Here is a 19,333-nt window from a genome sequence, read left to right on the forward strand (position 1 = left end):
CTATTGGGAGCATGTCAGCCTGACCAGAGAGGTCTCTCAAGACCCTGCTGTAGCAGTGCCTGTTCACTATTTCCAGAAACCATTCTCCACCTCTCCTTAGGTTCAGCTGGGCACATGGCTACCTGGAAAGGACTCATTTCCCAGCCTTCCTTGCATCTGTGTGCAGCCATGTGACTAAGTTCTGGCCAATGAGAAGGAAGAGAAAGTGTAATGTGATACCTCCAGGACGTCTCCTTAAATTAAAAGGGAAGGGAATGAAGCCAAGAGGAGCCTAAGGAGGCATGACAACTAAATTCACCTGGGATCCTGGAACAGGAAACACACATTAGGCAAAAACTAGGGAAGCCCAGAGAAAGCATGGACTTTAGTTAATGATAATGTATCAGTATTTGTTCATTAATTATACCAAATGCACCATACTAACGTAAGATGTTAATAATGGGCTGGGCGCAGTAGCTCATGCCTGTAATCCCAGCACTTTGGGAGGCCGAGGTAGGAAGATCACTTGTCAGGAGTTCAAGACCAGCCTGGCCAACGTGGTGAATCCCCATAGCTACTAAAATACAGAAAAAAATTAGCCAGGCATAGTGGCATGCAGCTGTAGTCCCAGCTACTCGGGAGGCTGAGGAAGGAGAATTGCTTGACCCTGGAAGGCGGAGGTTGCAGTGACTCGAGATCGTGCCACTCCACTCCAGCCTGGGTGACAGGGCAAGACTCTGTCTCAACAAAACAAAACAACATCAAAAAATATGCTAATAATGAGGATAATTGCATATGGAGTATACACTCTGGGAACGCTGTACTATATTCACAATTTTTCTGCAAATCTAAAACTGTTCTAAAAAATAGTCTTTTTTCTTTTTTCTTTTTTTTTTTTAAGGGAAGGGCATGGCCTTTCTTCTTCCATCCTGCTGCCAGAAAGTTGGATGTGTTGGCTGGAGCTCAGGCAGCCACCTGGGACCATAAAAAGAAGGGCCACATTGCAGGGAGGTGGGAAGAGACTAGACCCCTCTCCACTTCGCAGAAGCCCCATCCCAACTCCAAGGCCCTCTCTTTTATGCTAGAGGAGCAAATCTTGTCTGTTTAAGCCACGTTTCATTGCTTTTTGGGTTTTTTTCTTCCTATGAAGTGGAACCTAATCACTATGGAGACATCTTCTCTCTCTTTAAATGACTTCAGACCTCAACGAGAGTCCATTTGGGATATTTTCCCAACCGTGTGATCTTAGGAAACAAGTAGCGTTTCTCTCCCTGCGTCCTCCCAAAGTTCTGGTGTTAAATGTTTGGTGGCGGGTCCTCCAGACACTGATTCATGGCTCCCAACAAATATGTTCCATTCCAACTCCTTAAAAAACAGCCAGACCAACTCGATGGCATTTTGGTACTTTTCCACTTTGCTGGAGTTACGATTTATGCCTAATTCATCAAGATAAGGCAAAGAACAACATTGATGTTTGTGGCTGTTGGGTCTGTACATGAGGCTGCTATGGCTTCAGCAACACACAGTAGAATTAAACACATATAATGAGTATAACGTGATTTACTCTCGTCCTGCTGTCCTGATGTTTAAACAGATGTCAGAGGAATAGAAGGCATGGTGGGAGGAACACATTAGTGTAAATTATTGCATCTGAAAAGAGGGAGTATCGTAAAAATGTTAAAAGAGAAAGTAAGTATTTACGACTTGAGTTGCTGGTATTTGTATCTTCCATTTGCTTCCTTGTGTGGAGTCATTAGAACCTCTTCCATTGGGAAAGCTGCTTGTTCTAACAGGCTTGGGTGGGACTGATGAGATTCCAGGCCTGGTAACCCCACATGCTCACCTAGGGAAGGTCTTCTCTGCTGTGGACAGGAAGAAGGCAAGGGCAGGCCCTGGAAATAAGGACCATTATGGGGGGACCTGCAGCACCCTGTTTCCCACCCATTCAGGGACCACCGCATCCATAGTACAGATGGAGAGACTGAGGCCCAAAGAAGCAGGGTAGGGTGAGATTGCAGCCAGGAATGGTGGAGCCGGCCCTGCAGCTCCACCTCGGCCTCCTCAGCTGCCCTTCCCTCTCCCTCTCTGTGGGGCATCACTGTCTCCACAAAGCCTAGTCATAAGACGCAGTCCCACTTGCCTGCCCTTTTGGGAAATCCGAATTGTGACTGAGGACCAGAGACCGTGGAAGAGAGGATGGGGGAGTGGGCGGTGAGGAGGCCTCACGCTGATCGCCTGGCCTGCTTGGGACAATGCAGAGTCTCATGCTGCATCCCAGACCCTTAAGATCAGCACGTCTGTGAGGCTGGGGCGCAGGACTCTGCGGTTTTTAGTGGCTCGATCTCGGCTCACTGCAGCCTTCGCCTCCCGGATTCAGGCGATTCTCTTGCCTCAGTCTCTCAAGTAGCTGGGACTACAGGCACGTTCCACCACACCCAGCTAATTCTTGTGTTTTTAGTAGAGACAGGGTTTCACCATGTTGGCCAGGATAGTCCCGATCTCGACCTCATGATCTGCCCGCCTCAGCCTCCCAAAGTGCTGGGATTACAGGCGCGAGCCACCGCGCCCAGCTGACTCTGCGTTTTAATGTCTGTCCCAAGCAACGTCGTGCAAGTGAAGGTTTCTGACTCACTGGAGGAAAGATCACAGACACTGATGAGGTGACAGCCCTGGCTCCACCACTCACTGGCCATGTGACCTCAGGCGAACGGCTTTCAGTCCTCAGCTGTAAAACAGGGCGATTGCCTTCCCCGTTTACGTAATAATACAACACTGGCTGCCTCGCCTGTTAGGCAGGTGGGCACATCCCAGGGGGAGGCTGCCCTGGAAGGTGCTACTCAGACTCACTCAGGGGAGAGTCACACTTCCCAGGGTCCCTCTCCCCGGCCTGGTTAGAGTTGGACCACACATGAACAGGCAGAGGCTGGTGGCTCAGTGCGGCTGGAAGACACTGTGGGGGAGAGAGTGTGGGGTATCGGGGTGTCAGAGTGGGTGGGGCTGGATCTCCAGGGCCTTAGGTGCTAGCCAGCAGTGCAGATTTATTTCCAAGGCAGCTGGGGAGGAACGCCAGTGGGGTTTAGGCAGGAGAGAGATACAATTGGGATTACATTCTAGGAAGGTCGTGTGGCTGCAGAGCGGAAGACAGGTTTGGAGTTCTATGTGGTCCTTGGGGAGTGGTGATACTATTTGTTTTTGTTTTTGTTTTTTGTTTTAGACAGAGTCTCGCTCTATTGCCCAGGCTGGAGTACAGTGGCTTCATCTTTTCTCACTACAATCTCCTCCTCCCAAGCTCAAGTGATTCTTCCCCCTAAGCCTCCCAAGTAGCTGGGATTACAGGCCCGCACCAGCACACCTGACTAATTTTTTTTTTGTACTTTTAGTAGAGATGGGGTTTCGCCATGTTGGTGAGGCTGGTCTTGAACACCTGACTTCAGGTGATCCACCCGCTTTGGCCTCCCAAAGTGTGGGAACATCTGCTTTTTATAGCCAGCAGCCTGGGTCCCTGGGTGGGAGGATACAGGATTCTCCCAGATGATTGCGTCCTGTGGCAGACTGGCCTGCTCACGGCCCTGAAGGTGTCCTGGGCACCCCTGCCTCTGGCTGTGTCCATGTGGTTCTTCCAGCCCTTCCTTCTCCTTCTCACCCACCTGGTCAGAAATCCCTCTTTGGGCCACCCCGCTTGGCACACTCTCTTGGTCTCTGCCCTCTCCCAGCAAATGCAGGCTTTCCCATTTCTTTGAGGGGCGATGTGATGATGGGGGATGGGTGGGTGCCATTTACAGCTGCGTCGGGTGAATGAAGGGGTAGGGGTGGGTCAAGTTAGGTTGTATTTCCTGGGTCAGGAGCACTTAACGAGGCGACTCATGGGCAAGTGCATGCGCTCGAGTGTGTGACTCAGATGTCAGCAGCTGCTTCCCCAGGCTATCAGGAATCCAGGTGAAGTTGGGTGGAACCGCCCATTCCACTGTTAGGAAAGCCTGGTTGCCACTCACACTTTCAGCCCATTCATGAGGCAGGGGCTCCGTGGGTCTTCTCTATCCTGGGGCCGAATGCACCCTCCTGCTGCTGTTCATCCTGTCCACGGAGACAGGAAGCTCGGCCCTTTCGCTCCCATTGCAGGAATGTGGGCCTGGAGAGGGCGGGAACTTTGTTTTCTCCTGGTTGTATCCTTGTGCCTAGGACAGGGCTTGGCACCAGGTAGGTGCCCAAGAAATATTTATAGGACGAATGAATAAATAGCTCACCACAAAACGCCACTCACAAGAGGCTTTTTGTGAACACAGTGCCTTGTGCGGAAGATTCGATGCTCATGGGAGGGGTCTCCTGCACACCATCGGCCCCATCTGCCCTCTCTGCTTCCACCAAAGCAGATTAAGCCCTGAAGAATGTGCAGGCTCAGACCTTGAGGGAGGTGCAGAGGAGTGAGGAATCTTCCTTCAGTAGGCTCCTCCCGTGTTTGGAGACAGGCCTGGCTGGAGCTGGAAGAAAACTAACCTTTCCACTTTCTGTCACATGTTCGTGTCTCAGAGCCTGCTCGAAGGGCAGTGCCAAAGAAAACCTGGAAATGGGCCTTAGGCAATAGTGTCAGTGTGGAAATTAAATCGTCTAGAAGAGGTCAGCAAATGACAGCCCGAGAGCCAAAGGGGCTGTTTTCGTACAGTCCGAGGGCCAAAAGTGGGTTTTTGCATTTTAAAATGGTTGAACAAATCAAAAGAGGAATTCTATTTCGTGACACAGGAAAATTACCTGAAATCCAAATTTCACTGCCTGTAAAGTTTTATGGGGACACAGCCATACCCGTCTGTTTGTGAATTTTCAGGTGGCTTTTATGCTACAATGGCAGGGTTGAATCATGGCAGCAAAGACCGTGCAGCCCCAAAATTCTAAAATATTTACTATTTAGCCGTTTACAGAAAACGTTTACTGACCTTGGGCTGAAGTGACAACTTTGGAGCCTAAAACTCACATGCATGTGTGTTTGTCTGGGGGCTAGTGGTGCATACGTTAGCCCCTCTCGTCCGCAGAACTAGGGTTAGTCCAGATATTCCTGAGTCAGAGGCGGCTGTGGCATCACGTGGATGTTGCTGTGCTGGGTGTTCTATAGGCGGCCTTTTTGAGCATCCTTGCAGAACGCATTGATTATTTTAATTCCCCCAAACACAGCAGCCAAATTCTTGCTTGTGAAGTACCCTTCTTGCCTTAAAGGTGTGTTGAAAGCTGACTTCTGCTCACAAGCCTCCGTTCTGCTGCCTAAAATAATACTCCAGGATGCTGGCAAGGGAATAGTACACTTCCTGCGAGTGTTCAATTCACATTCTCCCAAAAATAACACCGAGACTGTTAACACCTGCGCTTTCCAACGTTTCCTCGCTCACAACAGGGAGATTAATGGGTTCCATTCAGAACGGACCTTTCTGACCTCATCTATGAAGTCGGGGAACTCAGGAAATTGCTTGCTAATCCAAATCTTGATAGTCCCAAGATCCTGACATTCTTTCTCCCCCTCCCCCTTTGCAGCCTGAACATCCCCCCCTCTGAACTGAGTTGCAGCTTTGAAAGTCTTGATAAGATACCAGGCAGATTATTCCCCATGGATACATTCTAATATTTATTGAATGGGAAGATCACAGATGATGTGGTTCGACAGGATGAAAAGTGGTCCTATTAACCCCAGAGAGCTGGCCCATTACCAGAAAGAAGAAAGCAGGAGAAAGGGGGAAAAAGGAAGAAGGTTGCAGCCTCTAAGACTGCATCTCTTTGTCACTTTGGGAACATCTCAAGGAAAGGTAGAAACTATGCACGGTGTTTGCACATGTGAGAGGTCTTGGGGGACCAGCAGGTTCCTAGTCAATGAAGGTTTGTTCAGACCCTTGGTCATGTGGTGGAGCAAATCCTCTCAGTAACCTTCTACAGTAGGTATTGCAGCCTCATTTTACAGGTGAAGTAAAACAAGGTTACTCAGGGAGAGGTGGGATTTGAACCCAGGTCTCTTGGCTTCCAGGCAAATAGACTATGAACTCCTTAAGGGAAGGGACCAGGTCTTATTTAGCTGCACATTCCCATTATAGAGCACACCTCTGGCACACAGTAGGTACTCCTTAAATGCACATTGACAGTGAAATGGTCTGTGCTTTTCCTGACCTCCCTACTCCCAGTATGCAGTGATTTCTCCTTCTTCTCACCTGGGGCTATGTATGGTCTCTACAAGTCACCTGGAGCTTATAACATGCTTATCTTAAATGCCACTTAACTCTTATAGAGTACTTAAAATTTTTTCAGTTCGTATATGAATAATATATTCAGGAGTTTAAAAGGGTTTATGAAGGAAAGACATTCTCCCTCCAACTTCTATTCCCAGAGTAATATTCATTAATGTTGTTCACTAAATAGGTTCCACTCCCTACCTTCTAGGTACCCAGAGATTCGCAGTTCCTGGTCCCCCTGTGGCTGAGGGAATCATGTGACAAGCACTACCAGTGACTGTGAGCAGCAGTCACATGTGTCCCTCGAAGGTTGGCACAGTTTATTGTCAGCTCAAGGAAGACCTCCAGACCTCCAGAGGTCCTCTAGACCTCTTTACCCTCAGGTGTGGCAACCAGTAAGGCTTGATTCTTGAGGGATATATCAGCAGAGAATGCCCATTATCCCATGAGCGTTTGTATGGATGGAAAGTCAACCTCCGTTGTTTTTTTTTTTTTTTTTTTTTTGAGACGGAGTCTGGCTCTGTCACCCGGGCTGGAGTGCAGTGGCCGGATCTCAGCTCACTGCAAGCTCCGCCTCCCGGGTTTACGCCATTCTCCTGCCTCAGCCTCCCGAGTAGCTGGGACTACAGGCGCCCGCCGCCTCGCCCGGCTAGTTTTTTGTATTTTTTTAGTAGAGACGGGGTTTCACCGTGTTCGCCAGGATGGTCTCGATCTCCTGACCTCGTGATCCGCCCGTCTCGGCCTCCCAAAGTGCTGGGATTACAGGCTTGAGCCACCGCGCCCGGCCAACCTCCGTTGTTTAAGGCACTTTGATTTTGGGGGTTGTTTGCTACTGCAGCATTGCCTGGCCTCTCTTGACTGACCCATCCAGCCTCTTGGTTCCCCTTCTAGGAAGCTGCCACTGTTACCATTTTCTTGGGTATCCTTCCAGATGTCACAACAACATATACAAGAAAATACAGTCATGTAGTACTTCACAGCAGGATATCTTTTGAGAAATTCATTGTTAGGCAACTTCATCATTGTATGAACATCATAGAGGGTACTTACACAAACCTAAATGGTATGGCCTACTGCACACCTAGGCTAGATGGTACAGCCTGCTCCTCCCAGGCCACAAACCTCTACAGCATGCTGCTATAATGAATGTTGTAGGCAATTGCAGAACAATAGTAAGTAATTGTGTACCTAAACATAACTAAACACAGAAAAGATAATGCATTGTACTACAATGATAGGAAGTTTTTAGTTCCATCATAATGTTTTGGCTCCATTATAATCTTATGGGATCACTGTCATATATGTGGTCTGTTTTTACGTGATGCATGACTGCATATAATGATATACATTACCTACTATTCTCTCTTTTGCTTTTTTTCTTCACTTAATATATCTTGGACATACCTCCATCTCAATATATAAATATCTGCCTCATTTTTTGACAGCCGAATTATATTCCACTCAAAATATGTATCATTATTTATTTAAAGAGCACCCAGCTGTCAGGCCTTCAGTTTTCAAAGTTTTGCTGTTACAAATCGTGCTGCAGTGAATAACCTTGTACGTAGGTTGATATGATTTGGATCTGTGTCCTCACCCAAATCTCATGTCGAATTTAATCCCCAGTGTTGGAGGTGGGGCCTAGTGGGAGGTGACTGGATCATGGGGGTGGTGTCTCGTGCTTTAATACCATCCCCGGTGCTATCATCATAATCTTGAGTGAATTCTCATGAGATCTGGTTGTTAAACAGTATGTGGCACCTCCCCTCTCTCTTCCTCCTACTCTGGCCGTGTGACGAGCCTGCTTCCCTTTACCTTCTGCCATGACTGGAAGTTTCCTGAGGCCTCTCCGGAAGCAGAAGCTGCTATGCTTCTGGCACATCCTGCAGAACTGTAAGCCGATTAAACCTCTTTTCTTTATAAATTACCCAGTCTCAAGTATTTTTTTTTAATAGCAGTGCAAGAATGGACTAATACATATGTGATTTTGGACTCATGAAATTATATCTTTAGAGCAAGTTAAGCACTTTCTCTTTTTAATTTGTAAAATGAGAATAATCGTGATAACCTACCTGGACAGGGTTGTTGTGCGGATTAATGGCTTAGTACAGGTAAAATCCTCTAGCACGTAGTAAATGCCTTATAAATAAATAATAAATATTTATACTATGTAAATAAATAAATGTTATTTTATGATTGACTTTGGGGTAAGTTAGTGATATAAAAATAGGCAAAACAAAATTCCCAAACAAAATCACATTTGGTGAAGAAAGGGGCTGAAAAAGTTAGTGTCATGTTATTATTTATATATATATATATATAATTGTCAAATTTGCCATATACAGAAGAATTTCCTTCATCTATTCATCCACTTCACCATTCTTTCATCTGACAGACTTCAGTTTTTAAGAACCTACTGTGTGTTATGCTAGAAACAGGAAGTACCAAGGTGAATCATGCACAAAAGCATGTGTTATTATTATCTCCACTTTACCCAAAGGTCAGAAATAAAAATAATGTTATTTTGTATCTCACCCAATAGTTTCTTTAATGTTGCTACTTTTTGTAAAGTAGATCAAAATTTCAAGATAATACTTAATCTTTAAGGGGAAGTCTCATGAGCTTGCTACCTTGAGGAACTTTAAAAAATAAGTTTTAAAAAATTTTCCAAATGTGGTTGACTTGTTGGCTTCCATTAAGCTTATGTGGTGATCTGGATGGTCACTTTTCCCACAGAGTGAGTGTCCCAGCTCCCAATTCTGCTGTTCTGTTCTTCCTGCAGTTTTGGAGGGCCAGGCACTGATGCTTTCTAGAATTCCCAGATAAAGAATTACAGCCAACTGTTCCTTTAGTAAGCTTATTATGTCTTATGTCTCAGTATTACAAAATGATGTTGTGGTCATTTGCTGATATTAGGCAAGTGTTGAGTGATTTTTATCACAGGTCTGCTGAAGAGAAATGTTTGGGCTGGATGGGTGGTCAGACTGCTTAAGATCTCCATCACCACTGCTAACCCTGTCACATTATCGTCACCACCATAAGTATCATCATAACCATCACCACCATAATCACTGCCAATCATCATCATCACCATCATCATCACCATCACCATCATCATCACCATCATCACTACCATCATCATCACCATCTTCACTATCATCATCACCATCATCACCACCATCATCTTCATCATCACCATTATCATCACTACCATATTGCGATATTCGACATTAATGACATTATTACATGACATTATTCATTACGACACTTACTTACTTACGACATATTACGACATGACATTTATTATTCGACATATGACATTAGTAATGACATTATTACGACATTATTATAATTACGCATTTACGCATTATCATCACCATCATTATTAATTACTCATGATCACCACCACCACCACCATCATCATCACCACCATCATCACTACCATCATCATCACCTTCACCATCATCACCACCATCTTCACTATCATCATCACCATCATCTTCATCATCACCACCATCATCATCATCACCATCATCTCTAACATTATCATCACCATCACTAACATTATCACCATCACCACTGTCATCACAGCTACCATTTGTTTTGCACCTACTATATTCTAGAAACTTTACATACTGTATTTCCCTTAATTTTCACAACAACTCTAAGAACTGAAGTCAGTTATTTTCATTTTACAAAGAATGAAAACAATATTCAGAGAATTTAATAAATTTGCCCGAGGGAAAACAAGCAGTGAGTGGCAGGTTCAAGAATCTAAATCCAGGACAGCCTGACACCAAATCCAGTGCTCTTTATGCTATGCTTTGCTGTTTCTTTAAGAATCAACTCTAAGATTAAAGCATATGCAGTATGACTGAGGAGGGCAATAGGATGACGACAATGATGATGATGATGAAAGCTACCAAGTACTGATGATGGTGGCGGTAGTGGTGGTAATGGTGATGGTGATGGTGATGATGATGAGTGGTACTAGACACCACTCCGAGTGCACTACCTATGCTAACTCATATTAATTTTCATAAATATAATCATTATGTCCAGGTTTCCAAAGAGAAAACTGAGGCTCAGAGAGAGTAAGCTGCTCAATAGTAGCAAAGCCTGCCAACTCTGGGACTAGATGGGGCTAGGTGACCTTGTAACATTTTGTCTCCATCTTAAGCTAAGCAGCACGATGGGAACTTGTGAGAATTATGAAAACTCCCCCAACAAAATCTCCTACATGGTATTTGCTTAGTGAAATCTCTTATTATTACTGCTATTACTAATATAATTGGTGCTGGTTTTGCTACTATTATCATAATCATCATTATTGAGCTTCTACCCATTCTGCAAATAGGTTGTGAAAGGTTAATTGAAGTTCTTAGGAAGGACCAAATTTGGTCAATAGAAGACTTAAAATGCTGCACCACTCTCTGCGTCTTCCAGTTTTTTTGCACAGAGTGTCTTAAAAGGAGGTGTCAGTATTATTTGGTCTTTGTGGGACATTTGTGTATGCTGAGTATCCTGAGTGCGTATTTTAACTGATCCCAGAAACACAAAAACAGAAGGAAGTTTAGCAGTGACCCACACTCTGTATATTTGATCTTGCCAGGGTAAAAACCAGGGCACAGCAGAGCCTGTGGCCTCTGCCTCTTCAAAAACCACTGTGCATAGAGGGAAATAAAACACCTACTGGGTGCCCAGGTCTTGCCCAAAAGTGGAAGACAATTCCTGTGGAAGACAATTCCTTTGTTCTCAAAGAGCTGATTATCTGATTATGTCGACTACTCCAAGCCAAAATGAATGAGCCTATGTTTTTCTTTTTAAAATTTTAAGAGTCTTTTAAATATAATTACAGGCTAAAACAATGAGAAAGACCATAGTTTAACGTGCAGTTTGTTTGGCTTTGAAAATTGAGTGAGGATGTAGACAGAAGTAGAAACATATTTAAAGCCCTTGTCCTCCCCGATGGAGGTTTCCCAACCAATGGGAATATGAGAAGGGGCAGCGGCCTCCACGTGCTGGAGCTCCTGGACACGGGTCCGGGGTTCCCTGTGTACTGAGTCCCCATGCTGGGCATGGCTGTGTGGGTAGATGCTGTGCCAGTGCTCAAGGAGCTCTCTACTTGAAAGAGTGAGGCAGGTGAGCACAGGTGATCACAGTCCACTTGCAATACGTGCTGCCAGGAGCCAGGCAAGGCTGCAGGACAGCAAGGAGCATGCTCAGCACCTGCTGGGCCTAGGCTTGATTTGGGGATGAGGCAGAGGTGGGTCTGCGACAACTCCCACCTCTTGGGAGGTGACTAGAGAAAGTCACTGCTGTACTGCCTAGCCTCCCTGTATCCATAATTCATAGTAACTGTGAGCCTTGGCCAGCAGAGCTCTACACCCATTCCAGCCCTTTTCAATCGGCTTCCTACTATGAGGGGGAAAAGCTAAAACACACACTTCCGGGGCTCCCTGGCTGTAGAGCCCAGATGACGGCAGACTCCCACTGATGCGATTTGGAAAACCAGAGTGAGGCCGAGACCTAATTCTGCCTCTTGGCTGTTCCTGCAGGAAAGCGTGGTCTGTGACCATGTTCCTGCCTCTGATGGTGCAAAAAGGCAGTTGTGGCATCAGCTTCTCAGTCCTGTGTCCCTACCCCTGAGTAGCAGCTGTGGACATGTGCCTGGGAACTCAATAGCTCCCATGTCCACCTTCTGATGTCTGGCCCTCTGGACAGGAGTAATGGCAGCAGCTTCCCGGTGAATCAGTTCTGCATTCCAGACTAGTACTTGTTCCTCTAGATTTGCAAAACCTGACTTCTTATACCAAATCTCTTTCTGCTTAAAGTAGCAAGTGTGACTTCTCTTTTTTAAACAGCTTTATTTATTGAGATATAATTAGCGTACAATACAATTCATCCATTTAAAGTATACAATTTAGTAGATTTACTATATTCACAGAGGTATGTAACCATCATCAGTCAATTTTAGAATGCTTTAATCACCTCCAAAAGAAACCCTATACTCTTTCGTCATCATTTTCTTTACCCGTTTCTCCTGGTCCTGGTCACACACTGATCTACTTTCTGTCTCTATGGATTTGTGTATTCTGGACATTTCATCTAAACGGGCTCATACAATGTGTGGCCTTTTGTGTCTGGCCTCTTTTACTCAGCGTCGTGTCTTCAAGGTTCATCGATGGTGTAGCGTGGATCAGCCCTTCATTTTTACGGCCAATTATAATAATATTCCATTGGATGGATGGACTACGCTTCGTTTATCCATCATCAGTTGATGGACATTTGGGTTGTTTCCACCTCCTGGCTGCTGTGAATAATACCACTGTGTTTGTTGGGATGTATGTTTCAATTTTCTCGGGTGTGTACTTGGGAGTGGGATTGCTGGGTCTTCTGGTAGCTCTCAGTTTAATTGTTTGAGGACCTCCCAGATGGTTTTCCAGCAGCTGGTACCATTTTACATTCTCACCAGCAGGGTATGAAGTTTCTGATTTCCCCACACCCTCCCCAACATTTGCCATCATCTGACTTTTTAGAGCAACTTCTCTTTCCTGCCCTGCAGCCTGAGTAAAACGGTATCTCATTGAGGATAGAGGTTTTTACTTGATAAGCCTTCTCCTCAAGGTAGTAGCCCCACCAGTCTCCCTTTCTATTAATCTAAGGTGGGGGTGGTTTGTAAAGTATCTTCAGGCAGTGACTCCTTTCATCCACCCAGTGTCTCCGAGCTGGTGGGGAGGTGTTCCCGTCCTCATTGCCTCGACAAGGACATGGAGGTTTTGCAGGTTCAGTGAGGGACCTGAGTCCACCAGCAGGACAAGAAACCCGGTTTCTCTGACCCCAGTCTCCTCTCTGCTGGATCCCCAGGGAGCCTGTTTGCAGCATTCCATCCGGTATACCAACCAGGTCTACCAGCTCTCCGTAATTATTCAGAGGAAATAACCCCCACCTAAGGCAGCCATTTGAACACATTGGCTTAGCTGAAGTTTTGAAATCGTTCTGAATGATTTGGTTGAGAAAGCTGAGCTGAGCTTCCCTGTAGTGATTTCCAAGAGCCAGGAAAAAGGTCATGCCACTGAGACCTACGAGCAGCGTCTATTGTTTAACGTCTCGGGGCCCCAGCTCGTCACAGGAAATCCACAGCAAGGTGAAGGCTGTGCTTGCCAAGTCTTTGAAAGCAGTTTCTCCTGCCAGAAAAGCTCCTTATAGAAGCCACCGTCCACCCAGACTTCCCGAGAACTTTCTGCAGTACAAAAGAAAGAAATTTTTTTTTTTTGAACCAAACATGGCCCTGAGGTTGATATTTCACAGTGGAGGTGAAGACTCAAGTGATGCTCTGACTTTGAAAACAAACTGAGTACACTGGAAACCGCTCAAACATCCAGCCAAAGAGGTTTGGTTAATAAAATATGGCCTGTTGATTAGAGGCACTCCAACCATCTATTGAAAAATCCTATTTTAGAAGAATGGTTGATGGGCTGGAAAAATACTTATGACTTATTAGTGAGTGAGACAAGCAGATTAACATATAGCAGTGGTTCTCAACTGATGTGACTTCACCAACTGGGTGAAATGCCATGAAGGCACTTGGCAATGTCTGGAGACACTTCAGTTTATCATTTGGGTGTGCTACTGGCAGGTTGGGGCAGAGAGCCTACAGTACATGGGAGAGCCCCTCATGTCAGTATTTATTTATTTAGATAGAGTCTCACTCTGTCACCCAGGCTGGACTGCAGTGGTGCAATCTCTACTCACTGCAACCTTCACCTCCCAGGTTCAAGAGATCCTCTTGTCTCAGCCTCCCAAGTAGCTGGGATTACAGATGCCTGACACCACACCCAGCTAATTTTTGTATTTTTAGTAGAGACGGGGTTTCACCAAGTTGGCCAAGATGGTCTCAAACTCCTGACGTCAGTTAATCCACCCACCTTGGCCTCCCAAAGTTGTCAGCCACCGTGCCTGGCCTCACATAAGTAATTATTTAGATCAAACTTCAATAGGGCCAAAGTAGAGAAACCCTGCTATATAATATAAATTACACATCTCCCCCTTTTTATTTTTTTGAGACGGGTCTCACTCTGTTGCCCAAGTTAGACTGCAGTGACGTAATCACAGCTGACTGTAGCCTCAAACTCTTAGCTCAGCCTCCAGAGTAGTTGGACTACAGGCACACACCACCACACCAAGATAATTTTTTGATTTTTCTGTAGAGATGGGGTCTCACTACGTTGCTGAGGCTGATCTCAAACTCCTGGGCTCAAGCAATCCTCCCGCCTTGGCCTCCCAAAGTGCTGGAATTACAGGCATGAGCCACTGTGCCTGACCTCATTTTGTTCAATGAAAATATTATGTCTTATACATCATTAGAAGAATGTACAGCAAAATAAACAGTTGTTGTCTTCTTGGATAAGGGAAATGGTCAATCATGTGAATTTTTGGACTCTGCTGTAGTTTCCAGCCTGTTCAAACAAACCAACAAAAAAAATCCATATATTTCTTTGCAATCAGTTAAAAAAGCAAAATAAAATTAAACAATAACAACAAAAACAGGGAGACTCCTGTGGATGAGGAGTTGTGCCTCCTCCTTCTCCTTTCTCAAGCTCAGTCCAGCTGCTTCCAATCAGCCCATGGTTTGTGCCCATCTTACAATCTCTCTGTGCTTCAGTGTCCCCATCTGTAAAGCTGATTTCTCCTATTTGTATTTTGATTCTTCCCTCTTCTGATTCAATTCAGCAAACATCGATTATGCCTTTGCAATGCAGAAGACATAATCTAGGGCTCAGAGCTCTAGAGATGAGTGAGATCCATGCTCAGCCCTGTCCACCACCTGGAGAAGGGCTGCCATATGCACGGGAGAGCTGTGAGTGAGGGGCGAGCGTGCCACATCTGTAAACTCAGTGTGATAAGAGCTGATAATCACTGAGGATTGTCAGTGAGGATTAATGAACTAATCTGGGTAAACTTCTGCCACATAGTAGGCTAGCAACAAGTGGTATCTTATTTCTACTAAAGGTAATTGTACAAAATTCCAAGATAGTTTTTATTTTTATTATTGTTTAATTTATATATTCATCCATTCATTTGTTCAACAAATATTAATTTGAATGACTACTGTCAGATTAGCAGTGAGAAAAATGATATTTCTTCCTGTATTAGTTATCTGTTACTGTATAATAAATTACTCCAAACTTAATGGCTTAAAACAACAAATATTTATTATCTCATAGTTTCTGAGGGGCAGGAACTCAGAAGCAGTGAGCTCAGAGCTCAGAAGGGCAGGAACTCAGAGCAGGGCAGCTCTGGCTTTGGGCATCTCATGAGGTTGCAGTGGGAATGTCAGCAGGAGCTGACTAGTCTCATCTGAAGGCTTGACTAGGGCTTCAGGAGTCACTCTGCAAGTGGTTCCTTCACAGGGCTGTGGGCCGGAGGCCTCAGTTCCTTGCTGCAATGGCCTCTCCATAGTGCTGCTTGAGCGTCCTCACAACATGGCATCTGGATTCCCCTGAGTATGTGATCCAAGGTCATACATCAAGGTCACACAGTCACTTCTGTTGTTAGAAGTGAGTCACTAAGTCTGGCCTATACTCAAGGGGAGGAGCTTCCATCTCTTAAAAGGAGGAGTGTCAGATAATTTGTGGAAATGTTTTAAAACCACTGTTGTCCTTAGGTAGCTGACAGTCTGGCCGGCATTTTTAAAACAACAGAAAACTTTGAAAATGCAAAAATATCGCAAAGAAAATAAATTGCAAATGCCCCTCAGAATCCTACCACCAAAGATAATATATTCATGTGTTGATTTTTGGCTTCAATTTCCCCCAGCTTTATTGAAGAATAGTTTACATCCAGTAAAATCCAGTCACATTAGTAATGCAGTTTGGGGAGTTTGGCAACTGGTTACAGTTAAAGTTAGTTATGATTCTCTGATTCTCTAACCAACACAAGTAAGGCCCAGAACATTTCCATCACCCCCAAAGCTTCCTGCACTCATACCCATTTGAAACCCTCATTCCTGGCCCCAGGCAACAACTAATCTGCTTTCTATCACTATTAATTAGCTTTTCCTGTACTAGGACTTAACTTACATAAAACCAAACAGCACGCATTTTTTTGTGTGTCTGGCTTCTTTCATTGAGAATAATATTTTAGAGATTCATTTATGCTGTTTCAGATACCAATGGTTTTTGTTGTTGCTTTTGATTACTGAGTAGCATTTCATTGTATGGATATACAATAATCTGTTTATCCATTGGCTTATTGATACTCTCTTTCCATGAGATTTTCTATGATTCTGTCCTTCTCTGGTCCTCTATCAGTTTATTATAACAGGCATTCTGTCATTGCACCATGGCCCTGCCCTCTTTTTCCTACTTAGTGATAATGCCATGATAAGGTCATGATGATGCCATGACCCCTTGAGGGCTGGGTTTGGGTGGGATGGATTAGTCTAAGTGCATCTTTGCTGCTCAATCTATACACATTTTTGGGGGATCTTAGGGCCTTGAAAGATATATATCTCTTTTCTCTCAACTGATACAGATGTTGTTGGGGGAGGGGGGGTTAATGTGCCCCAGGTATTTCTTTATCTGTGGATGAACAGGTAGGTCCCTACCTTATAAAAATTGACACATGTTGGAGAACCTGGAGATGGGAACCTCCTGACCTAGCAGTGCCGGCCCTCCCACAGCCCCATCTGCGATTTCAAGACCTGGGGCTGGACTTCCTGGGTTTGCAGAGGAGCATTCTGTGGTATAAAAGACAGGGAACCAGCATGGACTTCTCAGAATTTGCCCTCAAATTCTTTGTACTACCTGAGTCCAGTAAGTGGATGAATTCGGTGTTTTTTCAACAGCAGGCTGCAGCCTATTGGTGGGCTGGGAGTTCCACAGGAAATGGCACAGGAGGCTTCCTGGGGAGCACTAACAATGCCTTGAGGGGGACCCCCACTGCACTGGGCAGGGGAGGGCTTGGGTTGCTATGTGGTTGGTCGTCAGGAGAGTTTTGGCCCGTCCCAGGAGGCCCCTCAGAGCTGTCCTGAGTCTTTGGCAATGGCAGAAGCCCTTGACCAGTCACTAGATGTGGGCCGCCCTCAGGGAGGGAGCTGAGCCTCGGGAAGCAGCTTCCTTCAGCACAGTGATTTCTGGGAAGGACCCCAGCTGAAGCCACAGTCCCAGCATGCCTGCAGGTGGGAGGGACACTGGGCCTGCAGGGAACTGTGCTGCCCATGGCACGTCTCATGGCTCACCAGCACATTGCAGCCCACAGGCCTTGTCCAGCCGCTGCCTGGCTTCTAAGTGAAGTTCCACTGGACACAGTCCTGCTAATTAGTTTATGCACCGTCTCTGGCGGCTTCCACGCCACAAGGGCAGTTTTGAGAAGTTGTGACAGAGACCGCAGAACCCGGAAGCCCAAAATACTTACTCTCTGGTTCTTTAAGAAAGTTTGCAGGTCTACAATATTAATTTCATGCCTGAAGACTGGCATTTTAAAAATGAAATAGATTAAAAATGATGGAAGTGCATCGGTGGTGGCTCAGGAAGACTGAGTGTTGCTTGAGGAGCCTTGGGTATGGGCCTATGTGAGCACTGTGCACCGAGATGGGATATGAGGTGTGTGTATTAGAGTGGGTGGGTCCCCATCACAAGGGTTTGGAGGCCCTGATGCATAGTGGTTTGTTTCCCCAACACCTCGTCCCCTGCCTGCTTCATATGTGGCCTCCTTCTTGCTTCAGCCCAATTCGGCAGCAATAGCCAAGGAGCTCTCTGGGATCTTTTATAAAGGAACAAATGCCATCACAAGGGCCCCACCCTAGTGACCTCATCACTCGTGAAGCCGCACCTCCTCACACCATCACCTTGGGAATGAGGTTTCAACATAGGAATTTCCAACATTCAGTCCTCCTGGCCAGCTCCTGGCTCTAGGTGGGACCACCTCCAGAGGCAGCTCATCTTCTTGGGCTCCCAGCAGGCTCAGGCGGAAGCTGGTCTCTAGCAGAGATCACCTCCGCGCAGCTCCTTCCCCTGCCTTTTTCTCCCCCTCCTGAGAGCATCTCCCCAGCACCTCCACAAAGTCCCCACTCTCCTTGGAAACTCCACCTGAATACGTAGGTTTGATTGTCCATGACCCCTGCCATTTCCTAACTGTGTGACACTTGTAGCCGGGCGCTGTGGCTCACATCTATAATCCCAGCACTTTGGGAAACCGAAGCGGGTGGATCACGAGGTCAGGAGTTCGAGACCAACCTGGCCAAGATGGTGAAACCCCGTCTCTAATAAAAACACAAAAATCAGCCAGACGTGGTGGCGGGCGCCGGTAATCCCAGCTACTCGGGAGGCTGAGGCAGGGAACTGCTTGAACTGCGGAGGTTGCAGTGAGCCGAGATCATTCCACTGCACTCCAGCCTGGGCACCAGAGCGAGAAAAAGTTTTTATAAACACCCTGGGCTTCAGTGTCCTTACCTGGAAAATGGGTAAAATGGACTTCAGAATGGATGATGGATGTGAGGGTCAAAGGGATAATGTCTCAGAAACAAAGATGATGGGCACAATTCTCTGGCCTGTCTCTCTGTGGGAGAACACAGGGCAGCTTTTGAGCAGTGAGTCCTTGTTGGCGGCAGCACAGCTACCGATTTTCACCCTCTTATTCTTGCTTATGTGTATTTTCTAAGTTTTATTCACTTTACTTGTTTCATTTGTGAGTGTATATGTTTGTGTAAATATATACACATATTTAATGATCTATACCACTAAGAAAGCGTATGAGAACAGGTAACAGAGAATGATGTTATCAGTGGGAAAACCATGACTTGGTCTAATTTATAAAACAGGAGGGCCAGGCGCGGGGGCTCGGGGTTATAATCCCAGCAATTTGGGAGGCCAAAGCAGGAGGATCACCTGAGATCAGGAGTTCGAGACCAGCCTGACTACTTTGGCAAAACCCCGTCTCTGCTAAAAATATAAAAATTAGCCCTGCGTGGTGGTGGGCACCTGTAATCCCAGCTACTCAGGAGGCTGAGGCAGGAGAATCATTTGAACCCAGGAGGCGGAGGTTGCAGTGAGCTGAGATCAAGTCATTGCACTCCAGCCTGGGCAACAAGAGTGAAACTCCACCTAAAAAAACAAAAACAAAAAACAAAACAAACAACAACAAAAAAA

The sequence above is a fragment of the Papio anubis genome, chromosome 18 (genome assembly GCF_008728515.1).
Source record: "Papio anubis isolate 15944 chromosome 18, Panubis1.0, whole genome shotgun sequence".
Classification (NCBI taxonomy): Eukaryota; Metazoa; Chordata; class Mammalia; order Primates; family Cercopithecidae; genus Papio; species Papio anubis.